Genomic DNA, 13,450 nt, shown 5'->3' with positions numbered 1-13,450 from the left:
TTAAATATTAAAATACCTAAATATGATAACAGTAAGAAATTATTGCGAAGACAAGTGCAGAGTCTGTAGAAACAATATCATCAAAACTGAAAAGAATCTTTTTTTTTTTTTTGTTTTGAGACATGGTCTTGCTTTATTGCCCAGGCTGGAGTGCAGTGGTGTGATCATAGCTCACTGTAACCTCAAACTCCTGGATTCAAGTAATCCTCCTGCCTCAGCCCCCTGAGCAGCTAAGACTACAGGCATGTGCTAGCATGCCCAGCTGTTTTATTATTATTATTCTTTTTGTAAAGATGAGGCCTTGTTTGTCTTGAACTCCTAGTCTTAAGTGATCCTCCCACCTCAGCCTCCCAAAGTGTTGAGAATACAGGCATGAGCCACCACACCCAGACTGAAAAAAATCATTTTTGCTATAATCTCTAGAATCTGATATTTAAGAGCAGGAGAATAGGTTTTTATTTGTTGGAAACTAATATAAGAAATAAGTCTGAATGTGACAAGGTATTTTTGTGCCATCAGATTTTAACATAACCCAAGATGGAAAAAGAATGTCTTCTTACTTATTTAAATGTATGTCCCTGTTTTTTAGCTGACATTTCAAAACAACACAAATCTTATTTTTTTGCATTTCATTAGTGCATGAGACTGTGCCTATATGGCAGAATTTAATTAGAAAATTTAGGACATAAGAGATCATTGATACACTAATATATGATCACCCATTTCATCACTTGGCAACTTCACTTTCTAATACCATCAACTCTATTTTTATCTTTGCAAAGGAAACAAAGTTGAAATGATTATTCCTAATACTTACAAAGAAAAGGCAATTTACTTTTGGTCTCTACAAACCTGATTCATAAATATGGTCCTTTATGTACAAATCCTCAGGTGAAAGGATCTATTATTTATTTATTGTTGATTTATTTAGTCTATAACTTACTATTAGGCAATATACTAGATGCCACTGAAATAAAGACTAAGATAAAATCATTGCCCTCAAAAATTCTAAACCAAGTGGAAGAGATAGACAAGTGAATTAAGAGGCACAAAACTGCATGTCACATTTGATCACTGGTATGGAAACGTTCCTATTAAAAGGTGAAAGAAGTTGGGGGAGAAAAAATGGTAGGGGAAGACTTTATAGAGGAGGTGACACTTAAGCTGATCCTTGAAGGATGAATAAGAGCTCCCTAGTAGAGCAACAAGAAAAAGGGGATTTCCAGACTGATGAGGCTTTGTGATCACAAGTAGCTTAGCAAAGCTAGAATACAGTGTAAGTACAAGGGCATAGTAAAAGAGGACTCTGACTGTTGGCCCGATCCTGAAGGGCTTTGAATATCAAGCCAGAGAGGCTCATAGAAAATGGGCATTTTGGTTGGATTTAATCAAGCAATGGATATATTTGGGGTTTGGATAGAACCCTCTGTAGTTCTGTGGAAGATGAATTTGAAACGAACAATATTGGAGGCAGGGGCATGAGTTATGATTTACTGCAACCACACAAAGGAGAAACTGTCAGCCAGTGTCTAAACTAAAGAAGATAGACAGGACAGAGAGCATGGAATAGATCTGAATATGTCCAAGGAGGTAAAATAGGCAGAACCTAGAGACAGTTTGGATTTGAGCCATAAATGTGAGATAGGATAAGTTTTTAGCTTATGTCATTACAGTGAATTTACTGAAGAATTACAGAAGAAGACGAAGATGGGTTATTTTTGTTGTTGTTCTTACTTTTGTTTGTTATTTTCGTTTGTTTTGAGAGTGAGGAAAGAGGAAAATGGTAAGTTTAGTGACATCCAGTAAGCATTCTGTAATATGTGTTTTCAGTGCTGATTTTCAAAATATTTAACAACCAGTTCAACAGGCGAATCACTGAGGTCAGCTGGGGAGAAGGTGTTTGTGCAGAGCCCTAGAGCCACCTGCAGTGTCAGGTATCAAGTCATTAGTAACCTGGTTGTAGGAAGATTTGGGCCAAGACACTGTGGTGAGAGGGTGTGGTCACAGGGCTTAGGCAGAGACTGTTAACTAACTGGTATAGAAGTATTTCAAAATTTTAGCAACTATAATAGCCATATGGTACGTACAAGCTAAATATCATCCCTAAGCAAAGGGAGGAAAAAAATAGCAAAATTTTTAAAAGCTGTAATTCTTTCCTCTTTTGAAGATAGAGGGGCAGAATATGCCTTTGGTGGAGAATGTTCATTTGAATGGGAGCACGTTAATGGGTATTTTATCTATGCAAAATTAGGTCTCAGGCTCAGGGTCATCCCCTGAGAGGTAGAGGTTTAGGCAAGAGTGAGATAAAATGCTTTGAAGACTAAAGCAAAAGATTTTTTCATATATTGAAGAAAAGATATGTTGCCCCAAACAGATATTTTGATACTAGGAGATTTTCCACTTTCTCTAAAGGGCAATAAAAAAAGAACATAACACGGATGAGTGGGCCCCAGCACATTACGACTGAACATGTCTGGGTGGAGGGACAGTTGGCAGGGCGCTCCCAGCAAAAGGCAAGATAAATGTCATGCATGAACTGAAAGGCCTCAGACAGAAGACAAGCCATGATTTGGTGGCCAATGAAAGCAAAGCAAAAGTTCCATACAATAAATAATGAGCGGCAATTTAAGCTCTCTCTGAGGACATTGTAACTTGAGGAGGTACCAAGCTTCCTGAAGTCAGACAGGATGAAGGTGCAGGCTGTGGTTAAATGGATATTAAAGGAGAAGTAAGAAAAAAACTGGAAAAACTCAGGAAACCTTGGGTATCATACAGATATATAGCATTTAAGATAACTGTGGGATTTATAGGATTGAGTTTTGGGCTGAAAAGTCATCTTATAATTGTATATGGTTAAATGATTGAGAATTTGTAGAATTAGGAGAACTGAGGATGTAACTGCCGGACGCTACCATCTATGGAACAGATGGAGAAACATTCACACTCAAGAAACACCAAGGAGTGAGTCTGAAATGCAGAAGATTCGGTGACTGAATTTTTGAAGAAACTAAGAAAAAAAGATTTTGAAAGTGTGCATGGTCAAGGAAGTTAAGTAAGATAGGACTGGAAAGAATCAACAGTATTTGGTAATAAGGAAGCCATTAGCAAGCAATGAGAAAGGGCTCCTAGTGTTGTACCAGTGGCCTTAACCTATTTGTAGGGAGTTGAGGAAGGAAAGCACAGTACAGATAACGAAATAGTAAATTTAGACCGCACTCTTGCTAAATGGATGTAAGAAGAAATGAATGACATAAAGCAAGAGCTAAAAACATTACTGGGTTAAGAGAAGTATTTCTTTTAAGATGGGATAAAACTAAACCTATTTATACGATGGAGAAAGCAATGAGGGAGCAAAGGAAAATAAAGAAAGAGAGCAGAGGAGAAATAAATAGTGATGGATGAGCTCAGAAGGCTAGAGACTGATGGCAATCCAAACACAGTTAAGAGATAACATTGAGTAGGAAAAAGTAACTCTCCTCCATTAGTGCAATCCTTGTCTCTTTATCTCAAGTTTCATAGCTAGAAAACACAGAGGTGTTAGTAAGTGAGACATTGCAAGAGTATACCTCTCTTTCAGTAAGTCATTGTGTAATAATAACTGAAGTTCTTCTGCAGAATTTTAAAAACAGTTTTCAATATCTAAGGCAATACTTCATATGGAAGAGTTATTCCTCTAGGGTACTATTTGAATAGTGATCACATTTTAAGAATTAATGTGTAAGTCATTCACCCACAACACTGCCATCAGTAGGATGATTATAGGTCATTTTATTTATAGAGAGAAAACTCTAACTTTCCCATCAAAAAATAGTTATTTGTTTTTAAAAGGAAAAATTTTCATCTAATTGATCCCTGTAAGAATGGAGCTTGTGGGCCTGGCATGGTGGCTCACGCCTGTAATCCAAACACTTTGGGAGGCTGAGGTGGGTGGATCACCTGAGGTCAGGAGTTCGAGACCAGCCTGGCCAACATGGTGAAACCCCATCTCTACTAAAAATACAAAAATTATCCAGGTGTGGTGGCAAGCTCCTGTAATCCTAGCAACTTAGGAAGCTGAGGCAAGAGAATCACTTGAACCTGGGAGGCAGAGGTTGCAGTGAGCAGAGATCGTGCCACTACACTATGGCCTCAGCAACAGAGCAAGACTTCATAAAAAAAAAAAAAAAATTCAACAATGGAGTTTGTATGTTTTTTTTTTAATTTTAGCAATTATGTGGTTCTCAAAACAAGTAAGGTAAATGGCTGATTTAAGTAGATGTGGGTTTATAAATCGCTAAATCATATCATCAAAAAGAAGCATATCCTAGTAGTTAAAAGAGTGAATTTGAAAACGAGACTGCCTAAATCATAGGATTAAATCCCTAATTGAATCTAATCCTAATTACCTAATCTAAGTCTCAATGCCTTCATCTGAAATAAGAGAATAAAAATAGTACTCATTTTACAAAATAGTTAACAGGTTTAATTATACACACATACACACACACATACACACACTCCTAAGTGTATATATGTGTGTAACACGTGGAATAGTGCCTGGCATATCACAAGTATTTATGAGTATTTGTAATTTTTATTATAAAATTGCATTTGGGGTAGTTAAGAAATTTATTTCTCACAGGACACTGAGTTTCTTCACTGGAGATGTTCAAGAATCAGCTAGAAAATGAAATTATCAAATGATGTTTTCTAGAATTCACGAAAACTCTAAGATTTTGAGATTCTTATCATTTTCATGTTAAAGATAGAAAAAATGCAGTGACAATCTGTATTTGACCCAAGACAAGCAGTAAGTAAATAACTCCAAAGCCTCCAGACCACCTACCTAATCATGATCAGCGTAAGTTGGAAAATCAACTTAGATTCATTATGTATGTGCTTAGTGTGTTACAGAAAATACTACTGAAAGGAATTTGAACAGATATCTGTTGTTCAAGTCAGTCACTGAGAGTTTGTTATGCATCTGGTTGACCTCTTCTGCGGTAAACAAGCCACTGGAAATACGGAAAACCAGTTCTGAATCTCCATGGAGCCCTGTGAGGCACATGGATGGATACAGAGTAGAGACGTGTAGACCAAATAGGTGACATTTTGATAACGCATTCTTTTGAAAGTGACATCAAGAAAAGGAGACCTTTACCAGCTCTGTCTTGGAATGTCAGTGTGGCACTTCAGGGACTCACTGAACTCCTTATCCTGTTGAACTTTTAACCTTCATTGATCTAAAATTCTTGTTCTAAAACAAAACTAAGAAAAAAAAAAGGTTGCCTTTCTCTCATAAATTCCTCAAGGAGAAACAGACATACAGTCATAAATTATTAATTCTCTGCATTTGAAAAATAAAAAAGCGGCATCTGATACAATGTCTGCAACCGTATTATTGTTTAATTTTTTCTTCATATAGTACCTTGGAATTATCATACTACAGTGAGATTAGAAAGTCATACTCAGAAACCTAATGGATATTCAGGGGCATGGAAAAGCACTGGCCCACCTTGGGAAAGAATTCACTTTTTAAATGCATATTGAAGTTATAGTTTAATTACAATTTTTAAATGAAGGATAATCCGAATGTTACCTCTAATTATAATGGCCAATTGAATTGGAACATGGTTTTGTAAATAATCCCATTGGTTTCAAGCAAATACTAATGAACCACAATTTCCATCTTAAATTGGAGCATTTAGTATCTTTCTTTTTCAAATTTTCAAAAATAAATTTCACTGTGTATATTGAAGGTATACAACATGATATTATAAGACATATATATGTTAAGATATATATATCTATGTTAAGTCACATACATATATATGACCTAATGCTGCCGATAGGTTCTCAGAAACTGCAACTTTAATTGAAATTACATATAATTAAACCAATTTTACCAAAGGTTAATTGATGTAAACAAGAGTTAGGATCCTATATATTTCTGGTCACAAAAACCAACAAACTTCTAAAAACACTTCTAATATTTAACATTGAAATAACTGTGAGTTATACATACATTTAAGAAAGACTAGTAAAAACAAGTAAGATACTTATTTATCCAGTTACTCTAGCTCAAGATTTCGAGTGGCTGGAGCCACTCCCAGCAGTGCAGTACACAAAGTGGAAACCCACTTTGAACAGGAAGCCTTACCATCGCAGGATGCACTCATATACACACTCACACTCATTCAGACTGTGACAATTTAGACATGCCAGTGAACCTGACGTGCATGTCTTTGAGATGTGGGAGGAAGCAGGAGAACCTGGAGAAAGCCCATGCAAAATATTGGGAGAACATGCAAACTCCAAACAGACAGGATCCAGGGTCCACAATCATCTTTTTTTCTCATCAACATTATAATAAAATGACTCAAATGGATAGGATGTTATGTGAGGACCTGCTGCATATAGTAAAGTGGTTACTAAAGTATAACAAATTAACATAACCATCCTCTCACATAGTTACCAGTTTTTCCTCTTGTGGCAAGAGTAATCTACTGTAGTACTGTAGTACAGTAGCACAGTATCAGCTGTAATCTACTCATCTAGCAAAACTTTAGAATACAATATTCCATTATCAACTATAGACCTCATTTTGTACATTAGATCTTTCAACTTGTTTGTCCTACATATTTGCTACTTTGTATCGTTTAACCTCCATCTCCCCATTTCCTCCCCCGACCTTAACCCTGAAAACCACTGTTTTATTTTCTGTCTCTATGTATTTGACTTTTTAAAGATTCCATATGTAAGAAGGATCATGCATTTGTGTGTGTGTGTGTGTCTGGATAGTTTTACTGAGAATAATGTCCTCCAGGTCCACCCATGTTGTGGCAAATGGGAGAATTTCCTTCCTTTTTAAGGCTAAGTAATACTCGTGTGTGTGTGTGTGTGTGTGTGTGTGTGTGTGTGTGTGTATCACAGTTTCTTTACTCATTTGTTCACTGATAGACATCTAGCTTGTTTCCATATCTTAGCTATTGTGAATAATGGTGCAATGAACAGAATTCAGCTCTTTTAATGAGATGGTGATTTCATCTCAGAAAAGGGATAGCTGGGTCATATGATGGTTCTATTTTTTCATTTATTAAGGAACTTCCACACTGTTTTCCACAATGGCTGCACCAATCCACATTCCCACAAAGAGTATACAAGCATTCCCTTTTCTCCACACACTTGTTACCTCTAGTTTTTTTGATAACAGCCATTCTGACAGGTGTGAGAAAAATCTCGTAGTGGTTTTGATTTGCATTCCTCTGATGATGAGTATCTATGTCAAATCTCCAACTTCACAGTGAGAGGTGACAGTGTGCTGGCAGTCCTCACAGCCCTCGCTTGCTCTCAGCGCCTCCTCTGCCTGGGCTCCCACTTTGGCGGCACTTGAGGAGCCCTTCAGCCCACCGCTGCACTGTGGGAGCCCCTTTCTGGGCTGGCCAAGGCGGGAGCCAGCTCCCTCAGCTTGCAGGCAGGTGTGGAGGGAGAGGCACCAGCGGGAACCGGGGCTGCGCGCGGCGCTTGCGGGACGGCTGGAGTTCCGGGTGGGCGTGGGCTTGGTGGGCCCCTCCCACTCGGAGCAGCCGGCCAGCCCTGCTGGCCCTGGGCAGTGAGGGGCTTAGCACCCAGGCCAGCGGCTGCGGAGGGTGTACTGGGTCCCCCAGCAGTGCCAACCCACCGGCACTGCGCTCGATTTCTCACCGGACCTTAGCTGCCTACCCGCGGGGCAGGGCTCGGGACCTACAGCCCGCCATGCCTGAGCCTCCCACCCACTCCATGGGCTTCTGTGCCACCGGAGCCTCCCCGACAAGCGCCACCCCCTGCTCCATGGTGCCCAGTCCCATCAACCACCCAAGGGCTGAGGAGTGTGAGTGCCCAGCACGGGACTGGCGGGCAGCTCCACCTGCAGCCCCGGTGCGGGATCCACTGGGTGAAGCCAGCTGGGCTCCTGAGTCTGGTGGAGATGTAGAGAACCTTTATGTATACCTCAGGGATTGTAAATACACCAATCGGCACTCTGTATCTAGCTCAAGGTTTGTAAATACACCAATCAGCACTGTGTGTCTAGCTCGAGGTTTGTGGATGCACCAATCAACACTGTATCTACCTGCTCTGGTGGGGCCTTGGAGAACCTTTGTGTCCATACTCTGTATCTAACTTATCTGATGGGGACGTGGAGAACCTTTTTGTCTAGCTCAGGGATTGTAAACGCACCAGTCAGCACCCTGTCAGAACAGACCACTCGGCTCTACCAATCAGCAAGATGTGGGTGGGGCCAGATAAGAGAATAAAAGCAGGCTGCCCGATCCAGCAGTGGCAACCCGCTCAGGTCCCCTTCCACGCTGTGGAAGCTTCGTTCTTTCGCTCTTTGCAATAAATCTTGCTACTGCTCACTCTTTGGGTCCACACTGCTTTTATAAGCTGTAACACTCACCGTGAAGGTCTGCAGCTTCACTCCTGAAGCCAGCGAGCCCACGAGCCCACCGGGAGGAACGAACAACTCCAGACGCGCCGCCTTAAGAGCTGTAACACTCACTGCAAAGGTCTGCAGCTTCACTCCTGAGCCAGCGAGACCACGAACCCACCAGAAGGAAGAAACTCCGAACACATCCGAACATCAGAAGGAACAAACTCTGGACACACTGCCTTTAGAACTGTAACACTCACCGCGAGCGTCCACGGCTTCATTCTTGAAGTCAGTGAGACCAAGAACCCACCAATTCCGCACACAACAGGACACAAGAGATTCTTAATAAGCATATGAAGTCATATCTATACAAATAGATGTCTGTTTCTGGAACACAGTTCAAAGGATAACAGTTTTTAATTAAACATTTTTCAAATCCATTTTATTATCTTTATTCTCACTAAAATGGATGAATCATGCCTTCTCTATCAAGAGGCAAATAGAAAGCATATTTATAAATCAAATATTACATAAGGGTTTAGTATGCAGAATATACAAATTCTGTAACTATTAAAACTCAGCAACTAAAAGACAAATTACTCAATTAAAAATGACATAATACTTGAATAGACCATTTTTCCAAAGAAGATATAGAAATATCCAATAAAGCATGAAAAGATTAGAATACTGTTCTCAAGGTTGATCTATGCTGTAGCATGGACCAATACTTTGTTCCTTTTACTGACTGAATAATATTCCATTGTATGTGTATGCCACAAAAAAATAGACAAATGAGATAATTAAATTAAAAAGCTTCTGCACAACAAAAGAAATAATCAACAGAGTGAACAACTTGCAGAATGGGAGAAAATATTTGCAAATTATGTGTCCAACAAAAGACTAATATTCAGAATCTACAAGGAACACAAATATCTGAACAACAACAAAAACCCAAATAAGTCCATTAAATAGTGAGTAAAGGACATGAAAAAGATATTTTTTACAGCCATGCAAGTAGCCAATAAGCACATGAAGAAATGCTCAACACCATTAGTCATCAGAGAAATGCAAATTAAAATCACTATGAGGCTGGACACAGTGGTTCATGCTGTAATCCCAGCACTTTGGAAGGCAGATCACCTGAGTCCAAGAGTTCAAGACCAGCCTGGCCAACATGGCAAAACCCTACTTCTAATAAAAATACAAAAATTAGCTAGGAATGGTGGTGCACACTTGTAGTCCCAGTTACTCAGGAAGCTGAGGCATGAAAATCATTTGAATCCAGGAGGCAGAGGTTGCAGTGAGCCAAAATCACACCACTACACTCTAGAACCTCTAGCCTGGGCAACAGAGTGAGACTGTCTCAAAAAAAAAAAAAAAAAAAGCCACTACGATATACCCTCCATTGCCAGTCACAATGGCTGTTATTAGAAAGTCAAAAAAATATCAATTGTTGCTGAGGATGTGGAGAAAAGGAAACACACGCTGTGGGAATGTAGATTAGTATGACTATTATGGAAAACAGTATGGAGAATTCTCAAATAACTAAAAATAGAGCTACCATGCTACCATTTGATCCAGCAATCCCAGTACTGGTATCTACCCAGGGGAAAAGAAATCATTATACCAAAAAAGATACTTGTACTCATGCTTACTCCAGCACTGTTCACAATAACAAAAATATGGAATTAAACCAAATTCCCATCAATAGATGATTGAATAAAGAAAATGTGGCGCATACATATATACCATAGAACTCTACTCAGCCATAAAAAAGAATAAAATCATATATTTTCCAACAATATGAATGGAACTGGGGGCCATTATCTTAAGCAAAATAACTTAGAAATCAAATACTCCATATTCTTATTTATAAGTGGGAGCTAAACAATGTTTACACATGGACATAAAGAGGGGAATGATAGACATTAGAGACTTGCAAAGGTGGGAGGATGGAAAGGGGTTGAGGAATGAGAAGTTATTTAATTGGTATAATGTACATTATTTCAGTGATGGCTATACTAAAAGCCCAGATTTCACTGCTATGCAATATATGGATCTAACATAACCTCACTTGTACCGCCTAAATCTGTATTTTTAACAAATGTCTATTCTGGACATTTCATATAAATGGAATAGTACGCTATGTGAACCTTTCTGTCTGGTTCCTTTTCCTTAATATAATGATCTCAAGGTTTATCCAAATTGAGCATGTATCAGTACATTATTCCTTATATAGCTGAATAATATTACATTGTATGAATTCCACCTCTTTATTCACTCATCCATTAATAGACATTTGAGTTGTTTCCACTTTTGGGGCTAGTATGAGTAATGCTGCTATGAGCATTCCTGTACAAGTTTTTGAGGGGGCATGTTTTTATTTCTCTTAAGGATATATCTAGGACTGGAATTGCTGGATTATAGGATAACTACACTTAACATCTTGAGGAATTGCCAAACTGTTTTCCAAAGTGGCTGCACCATTTTACATTTCCCAGTTTAATATAATGCAGCTTCTCTCTGTGTGTTCTAATTCTCATATTCAAAATCAACCAGTAGAAGGTTTTCCCCTATCCCTGCTTCTTAGGGTTTCACCTAAATTCCAGGCTTAAGATTATGGAATTTGAGGGAAATGATTATTTGAAAAGGCAAAATAGAAATTAAATTGAGCTGTAGCAAAATAAGGTTACATTACTTGGCTAAGTTAATTGAAAGACATAGAAATCTGTACTTGACATATGCAGATGTAATTAGAATGATGTTTATGTGCACACAGGTATGATGGTTGATTATTTTAAAATCTTAGGAGTTGTATTTCAGGAAATGGCTATTCTACTTTTAATTGGCTGGAGAAAACATTCTTGAGCCTGTGAGATTAGCTATTTAAATGATAGAAGGCAAGTGTTTGGCACGCTTGAAAAGCAGTGGTTCAGGAGAGAACCTGGAACTTTGACTGAGATAATTAAAAGCAAACATCAAAGAGTTCGGAAGAACCATAAACACATGGATATAGAGATTTAAAGTAGAATCTTGGTCTGAATTTGCAGGGCATTTGGGAAGCCACTACACAGTGTGAAGGAAGCAGGTGACAAGGTTAAAGCAGAGGTCAAATTAGTGATTTAACAGCAGTTTTGAGAAATTACTGAAGTCAGGCAGGACTATAGTCTGTGAGTGAAATGATATTAAACCAGGCCAGGTGGAAGATGCTGGCTCTAAGGCTTGGCAGCTGATATGCTTGGTTTGGAGAATGATTGATAAGAGCCTACATCTTGATAAAAAGCTGATTGGAAATGTTTACAGTAGAACAGAAAATGGACACTTGTGAAGACTAGTCTTTGGTCCTTTTTTGTATTCATCTGTTACATAGATTGATGAGAAAAGAAAATAAAATCAATTTAGATGATTAAAGAAACTTCTTCCAGCCATCCAGACTCGGTCTGTTGTCTCCAAACACACTTGGTGATAGGAATTACCTGGCAGCAACAAGAAAATATCTTTCACTAAACAGAAGGTTTTTCAAAGACCATTCAGTCGAGCAAACATCTACCTCATTAACCAAACTGGGAAAGATTCCAAATGTTTACAAAATAATTATATTCAACACCTACAGGCACATCTCAAGCTTCTTTCATGGGCATTCTCCCCTTTCAGCTGCAGTAAAGCAGCCCACCATTTTCCTAAGTAGCATTTTAGCACACTTTTGTTTTTTCTTTCAGATAAAACATGATGGACAGTGATAAAGCAAATTATATATTAATTCCCCCCACCAAAAACAAGTAAATAAAAAAGATGCTTTCAGATGCTTCATGCTTCCATTGAGACTGGGGTATGAGTTCTGAACGATTCATTTGAATGAGTTCACTTCATCTTTTGTTTAGTTACGTATGCAAGCTGAACCAGTAGTATTGCAGAAGACATATAATTACTGTGTCATTTCTGATTCTAAAAATCACTTTAAATATTTTCTGCAAGTAATGATTTCAAAAAGCAACATCCTTGTACTATTCAGTTCCAAGCCCTTTCACTTAAATACACACACACACACACACACACACACACACACACACACACACACACACACGGTTGCTTAATATTTTTGTAGCAGTTAAGAGAATTAAACAAGACCTGCCTTTGTCTGGGATACCCTTCGTCTCCACTTAAAGTCAACACTTTATTTTGCGGACACACTAATTCTTAGGTTCTTAGTGACTTCCAATTTTCTCTATTTTTAGGGTGCTAATAGATCAGAAAACCACCCAGGCGTGCGCAGGCGACGCGCCGAGGGACTAGGCAGGGCCGTGGAACCGCCGCAAGGTCGCTGCCGGTCCAGGCCGCCCGTCGCGCTGCCCGCCCGCTCAGCATCCGCCGCTGCCACGGGAGTGCAGGTGGAAAACATCTCCCCAGGAGACGGGCGCACCTTCCTGAAGCGTGGCCAGACCTGCGTGGTGCACTACACCGGGATGCTTGAAGATGGAAAGAAATTTGATTCCTCCCGGGACGGAAACAAGCCCTTTAAGTTTATGCTAGGCAAGCAGGAGGTGATCAGAGGCTGGGAAGAAGGGGTTGCCCAGATGAGTGTGGGTCAGAGAGCCAAACTGACTGTATCTCCAGATTATGCCTGTGGTGCCACTGGGCACCAAGGCATCATCCCACCACATGCCACTCTCGTCTTTGATGTGGAGCTTCTAAAACTGTAATGACAGGAATGGCCTCCTCCCTTAGCTCCCTGTTCTTGCATCTGCCATGGAGGAATCTGGTGCCTCCAGACGTGCGCACATGAATCCGTATGGAGCTTTTCCTGATGTTCCACTCCACTTTGTATAGACATCTGCCCTGACTGAATGGATTCTGTCACTCAGCTTTGCTTCTGACACCTCCATTTCCTCTTCCCCTTTCTCCTTGTATGTACGTTTACCTAAACTATATGCCATAAACCTCAAGTTACTCATTTTATTTTGTTTTCATTTTGGGGTGAAGATGCAGTTTCAGTCTTTTGGATATAGGTTTCCAATTAAGTACATGGTCAACTATCAACAACACAAGTGATAGGTTAACGTT

The 13,450-nt window shown here is 39.4% G+C and overlaps 1 pseudogene; it reads left to right on the top strand.

Annotated features, from left to right (window-relative positions):
* The window catches only part of LOC115837223, a 178,053-nt pseudogene extending 164,964 nt beyond the window's left edge, over positions 1–13,089 (top strand).
* The last annotated feature ends 361 nt before the right edge of the window (positions 13,090–13,450 follow it).

This window comes from Nomascus leucogenys, chromosome 2 (genome assembly GCF_006542625.1).
Source record: "Nomascus leucogenys isolate Asia chromosome 2, Asia_NLE_v1, whole genome shotgun sequence".
In the NCBI taxonomy this organism is placed as follows: domain Eukaryota; kingdom Metazoa; phylum Chordata; class Mammalia; order Primates; family Hylobatidae; genus Nomascus; species Nomascus leucogenys.
The sequence above is the reverse complement of the archived record's forward strand: the minus strand, read 5'-3'. Positions and strand labels throughout refer to the sequence as shown.